The sequence below is a fragment of the Ranitomeya variabilis genome, unplaced genomic scaffold, assembly GCF_051348905.1.
Source record: "Ranitomeya variabilis isolate aRanVar5 unplaced genomic scaffold, aRanVar5.hap1 Scaffold_312, whole genome shotgun sequence".
Lineage (NCBI taxonomy): Eukaryota > Metazoa > Chordata > Amphibia > Anura > Dendrobatidae > Ranitomeya > Ranitomeya variabilis.
This window is the reverse complement of record NW_027508058.1, coordinates 65,001-71,515: the sequence shown is the minus strand read 5'-3', so window position 1 is coordinate 71,515 and position 6,515 is coordinate 65,001.

Here is a 6,515-nt window from a genome sequence, read left to right as displayed (position 1 = left end):
CCCTCCAATAGATCCTCGTTAAAGGATTTAAAGTGTACTCATTCCAATTACAGAGCCTCGAAAGAGTCCTGTATTGTTATTTTTCGTCACTACCTCACCGGGTCGGGAGTGGGTAATTTGCGCGCCTGCTGCCTTCCTTGGATGTGGTAGCCGTTTCTCAGGCTCCCTCTCCGGAATCGAACCCTGATTCTCCGTTACCCGTGGTCACCATGGTAGGCACAGAAAGTACCATCGAAAGTTGATAGGGCAGACACCCGAATGGATCGTCGCCGTCACGGGGACGTGCGATCGGCCCGAGGTTATCCAGAGTCGCAACGCTTACGGGGAGAGCGCGGCAGGGGGGAGGCCGCGGAGGACCGTCCCGACGCCGCACCCGGGACCCCGGATTGGTTTTGGTCTGATAAATGCACGCATCCCTGGCGGTCAGCGCTCGTTTGCACGTATTAGCTCTAGAATTACCACAGTTGTCCGAGTCAACGGTTTGGAGCGATCAAAGGAACCATAACTGATTTAATGAGCCATTCGCAGTTTCACTGTACCGTCCGTGTGTACTTACACGTGCATGGCTTAATCTTTGAGACAAGCATATGCTACTGGCAGGATCAACCAGGTAGCTCCCCAACACGACTGGACCGCGTTGAGGCGAGGGAGCGGGACCCGGAGGGGGAGAGCGAGGAAGAGAGGCCGGAGGAAGCCCCGCAGCGGGAAGGGCGCCCGGAGGAAGGGAAATCCTCATCGTCGTCGTCCGTGCCGGTAGGCGGCATCACGGGGGCGTAACCCACGGGAAAAAGGAGCCTGAACGGCGAGTGCAGTGCCGCCAGGAGATCGTGCACGCTGTACGGCGCGCAAAGCCACCGATGCGGAGGGCGTCTGGAAAATACCCACCTTGCACGGAGAGGGCGAGGTGACTGGCCCGCGGAGGACGCCACGGCCGCCCCGCCTCGTGACCCACCGCTCCCGGGGCGACAACACAGAGTCGCTGCTGGGGAGAGGGGCCAGGGCGTGGGGGGCCTGCGCGGCGCCGCCGTCTGGCTTAGACCCGGCCTCCCGAACGGAGGGCATCTGTCGCGAAAGACCACCCCTTGCGCGGGAAGGTCGAGGTGACTGGCCTCCGGAGGACGCCACGGCCGCCCTGCCTCGTGACCCCACCGCTCCCGGGGCGACGCACTGAGTCGCTGCTGGGGAGAGGGGCCAGGGCGTGGGGGGGCCTGTGCGGCGCCGCCGTCTGGCTTAGACCTGCCTCCACCGCGGGGGGTCCTCGACCCACCGGCGGACGGGCGCGAGGAGTGGGAGAGGGGGGCTGGCCGTCGGGGTCCGCCGCGGCTCCGGCACAAGCCCCAGCGACCCGGAGGTCAAGCGCGGGGCATGGTCGGCCTGGCCGTGTCGGCGTCGCCCCTCCGGCGTAGTCCCTTGTCCCGGGCTCTTGCCCGTAACCTCAAAGGTGACCGACCGAGCGGCGTCTCCCCCCGAAGCCGTGTCTCGACTGTTGAGAACAGACGAAGTCCGGTGCGGCAATACGCCGGGTACTCCCTTCGCCAAACTCGTGCCCCCCTTCGATTCGTCTTTCCTTCTCCATCCTCCCTTCTCGCTCCGGGGCGTCCGCTTGGTCTCTCTCTCTCGCTCTCCTCTCGCTCTCGCGCTCCCTGCCGAGCCGCCTCGGAGGACGGCGGACGAGGGGAAGGCGACGGCGTTCGGCCGCGGGGCACACCGCACGGTGAGAACCCACTCGCCCGCCTCCCCGCACGTCTGTCATCCCCCCACTATCGTAGGGGCTCGGGAAAAGACTGGAAAACGCGGAGCTCGGCGGTGGCGTGGAAGCGCCACCCACCGCCGCCGCTCTCGCCGATGCCCACCGCGGAGGCCGCCCTTCGGACGCTGGGGTGCGGCGCGGGCCTCCGCGGACGAGCTGCGCATCTGAAAGTCAAAGGGCCGCCCTCGGAGAAGATCGTTGTGCTGCCCCGCGCGGGGAGCGATTCGGACGGCGGGCCCCCACGCCGAGGTGGGTGGGCGCCCCTCCGTTCGCCCGTGCGGGTCGTCGGACCGCTGCCGTACCACGGTTCGGGTCAAACTCCCCACAGCTCGGCCGCCTCCGTCCGTAGACGGGAGGGCGACCGCCGGCGTGCGCGCCCAAGGACGAGTGCCTGAAACCCGGGGGGGGGTAACAGAGGAAGGAGACCGCCCGCCGTAAACCGACGCGGGCTCCAAAGCCCGGGCCGAGCGAGCGGCACCACCTCCCCACCCGGGAGCGCTGAGCCAGATCGATCGGAAGAAAGGGCAGGGGCTCGGGGTGGAAACCCCTGCCTCCGTTCTTCCCCTCGGGGGAGACGGGGAAGAAACGTGCCCCTGGAGTCCTGGAAGCGAGTGTCCGGCGCGCTCCGGGCGCCCTCGAGACGGAAGCCGGGTCGCGGTGCGATTCTCTCATAGGTCTCCCGTTGGCGCGGAAGCGGGAGACATCCGACACAGAGAAACGCCGAGCCCGCTCCGAGGGGACAAAGTCAGAAGGAGCGATCCGCCCTCCCAGAGCCCTCCTGCGGACGAGGACTCTGGATCTGCCCCCCTTCTGACGACCGTCGCCCTCAGAGGACAGGAACCCACGTGGGGAGGGTCCGTTCGGGCTCGGGCGACCCAGGAAACGCGTCTCGGACTCGGGACGGACAACCGGCAAAAGTCCCCCTGGAGCCGCGGAAGCCTGGTCTCGGCGCGAGTGCGAACTTCCATGCAAAAGGGGGGTACTCGCCAAACCGCCTACCCGAGTCGAGGAACCACGAAAACAACGGATTTTGGTCGGGGGCCGAGAGGTACCTCTCTCTCCTATATCCTGCAGCTGGTGTGCAAAACTGGGTATTTGCATGGTGAGACACCGACCCCCACTTTAAGGGAACAAAGTCAAAAAGTGTCCGACCTCCTGGAGCCGTGCGGCGGATCCGGCGGCCAGAAATTTCCTCATTCCGGTTCTATTTTTTTTTTTTTCGAATTTGCGAAATTTGGAGGCCAGGCGGCGTAGCTGGGACCTGGACTAGCTCGAAACACCCTGAACCGGTGAGCGGAATCGATTTCCCAAAGTTCTACGGCTCCCGGAAGCCAAAAACAGCTCGCCGGAAAATTTCAAAGTCCCAAGGACTCTTTCTTGAAAATCAATCCGGGGGCCATGGAAGTGTCCTCGGTACAACCTCAGAGCTTTCCCCCGCCTGGAAGTCTGACAGCGGTCTGACGTTTTTCAAAGTTTTGAGCTCTCTGTTTGTTCTCAAAGTCACAAAATCGCTTTTTTTCAGTTTTCCACCCAGCAGACCCAAACTTCACCCCCCACTTAGGTCACTGTCTAGGGGCGCCTTACGACATATTGACGCCCCTTTAGGGTGGAAGTAGGGGAAATGGGTGATTTTTACACAAAATCGGAAATTTCTCAAAATTTTTCTAAGTGTCAAGGACTCTTCCAGAAAATCTCCCCCAGGCTCCTGGAAGCGTCCCCGGTACACCTCTGGCGGCTGCCCCCGCCTGGAAGTCCGACACACGCCTGAAATTTCAAAGTATGAAAATACGCATTTTCATCCAAAAATTCAACTTTCCCCCCGTGCACCGCAAACTTCACCCCCACTTAGGTCACTGCCTTGGGGTGCCTTACAACATATTGACGCCCCCCTGGGGTGGAAGTAGGGGAAATGTGACATTTTTCACAAAATCGAGATTTTCTCAAAATTTTTCTAAGTGTCAAGGACTCTTCCAGAAAATCTCCCCCAGGCTCCTGGAAGCGTCCCCGGTACACCTCTGGCGGCTGCCCCCGCCTGGAAGTCCGACACACGCCTGAAATTTTCAAAGTATGAAAATACGCATTTTCATCCAAAAATTCAACTTTCCCCCCGTGCACCGCAAACTTCACCCCCACTTAGGTCACTGCCTTGGGGTGCCTTACAACATATTGACGCCCCCCTGGGGTGGAAGTAGGGGAAATGTGACATTTTTCACAAAATCGAGATTTTCTCAAAATTTTTCTAAGTGTCAAGGACTCTTCCAGAAAATCTCCCCCAGGCTCCTGGAAGCGTCCCCGGTACACCTCTGGCGGCTGCCCCCGCCTGGAAGTCCGACACACGCCTGAAATTTTCAAAGTATGAAAATACGCATTTTCATCCAAAAATTCAACTTTCCCCCCGTGCACCGCAAACTTCACCCCCACTTAGGTCACTGCCTTGGGGTGCCTTACAACATATTGACGCCCCCCTGGGGTGGAAGTAGGGGAAATGTGACATTTTTCACAAAATCGAGATTTTCTCAAAATTTTTCTAAGTGTCAAGGACTCTTCCAGAAAATCTCCCCCAGGCTCCTGGAAGCGTCCCCGGTACACCTCTGGCGGCTGCCCCCGCCTGGAAGTCCGACACACGCCTGAAATTTTCAAAGTATGAAAATACGCATTTTCATCCAAAAATTCAACTTTCCCCCCGTGCACCGCAAACTTCACCCCCACTTAGGTCACTGCCTTGGGGTGCCTTACAACATATTGACGCCCCCCTGGGGTGGAAGTAGGGGAAATGTGACATTTTTTCACAAAATCGAGATTTTCTCAAAATATTTCTAAGTCCCAAGGACACTTTCAGAAAATCTTCCCCAGGCTCCTGGAAGCGTCCCCGGTACGCCTCCGGCGGCTGCCCCCGCCTGGAAGTCTGACACACGCCTGAAATTTTCAAAGTATGAAAATACGCATTTTCATCCAAAAATTCGACTTTCCGCCCGTGCACCGCAAAATTCACCCTCATTTAGGTCACTGCCCTGGGGTGCTTTACAACATATTGACGCCCCCCTGGGGTGGAAGTAGGGGAAATGTGACATTTTTCACAAAATCGGAAATTTCTCAAAATTTTTCTAAGTCCCAAGGACACTTTCAGAAAATCTTCCCCAGGCTCCTGGAAGCGTCCTCGGTACGCCTCCGGCGGCTGCCCCCGCCTGGAAGTCTGACACACGCCTGAAATTTTCAAAGTATGAAAATAATGCATTTTCATCCAAAATTCGACTTTCCGCCCGTGCCCCGCAAACTTTACCCACAGTTAGGTCACTGTCCTGGGGTACCTCACAACATATTGACGCCCCCCTGGGGTGGAAGTAGGGGAAATGTGACATTTTTTCACAAAATCGAGATTTTCTCAAAATATTTCTAAGTCCCAAGGACACTTTCAGAAAATCTTCCCCAGGCTCCTGGAAGCGTCCTCGGTACGCCTCCAGCGGCTGCCCCCGCCTGGAAGTCTGACACACGCCTGGAATTTTCAAAGTATGAAAATAATGCATTTTCATCCAAAATTCGACTTTCCGCCCGTGCCCCGCAAACTTTACCCACAGTTAGGTCACTGTCCTGGGGTACCTCACAACATATTGACGCCCCCCTGTGGTGGAAGTAGGGGAAATGTGACATTTTTCACAAAATCGAGATTTTCTCAAAATATTTCTAAGTCCCAAGGACACTTTCATGAAATCTTCCCCAGGCTCCTGGAAGCGTCCCCGGTACGCCTCTGGCGGCTGCCCCCGCCTGGAAGTCCGACACACGCCTGAAATTTTCAAAGTATGAAAATACGCATTTTCATCCAAAAATTCAACTTTCCCCCCGTGCACCGCAAACTTCACCCGCATTTAGGTCACTGCCCTGGGGTGCTTTACAACATATTGACGCCCCCCTGTGGTGGAAGTAGGGGAAATGTGACATTTTTTCACAAAATCGAGATTTTCTCAAAATATTTCTAAGTCCCAAGGACACTTTCAGAAAATCTTCCCCAGGCTCCTGGAAGCGTCCCCGGTACGCCTCTGGCGGCTGCCCCCGCCTGGAAGTCCGACACACGCCTGAAATTTTCAAAGTATGAAAATACGCATTTTCATCCAAAAATTCAACTTTCCCCCCGTGCACCGCAAACTTTACCCGCATTTAGGTCACTGCCCTTGGGTGCTTTACAACATATTGACGCCCCCCCTGTGGTGGTAGTAGGGGAAATGTGACATTTTTCACAAAATCGAGATTTTCTAAAAATTGCACTAAGTCCCAAGGACTCTTCCAGAAAATCTTCCCCGGGCTCCTGGAAGCGTCCCAGGTACACCTCCGGCGGCTGCCCCCGCCTGGAAGTCTGACACACGCCTGAAATTTTTAAAGTATGAAAATACGCATTTTCATCCAAAAATTCAACTTTCCCCCCGTGCACCGCAAACTTCACCCGCATTTAGGTCACTGCCTTGGGGTGCCTTACAACATATTGACGCCCCCCTGTGGTGGTAGTAGGGGAAATGTGACATTTTTCACAAAATCGAGATTTTCTAAAAAATTGCACTAAGTCCCAAGCACTCTTCCAGAAAATCTCCCCCAGGCTCCTGGAAGCGTCCCCGGTACACCTCCGGCGGCTGCACCCGCCTGGAAGTCTGACACACGCCTGAAAATTTCAAAGTATGAAAATACGCATTTTCATCCAAAAATTCAACTTTCCGCCCGTGCCCCGCAAACTTTACCCACAGTTAGGTCACTGTCCTGGGTTACCTCACAACATATT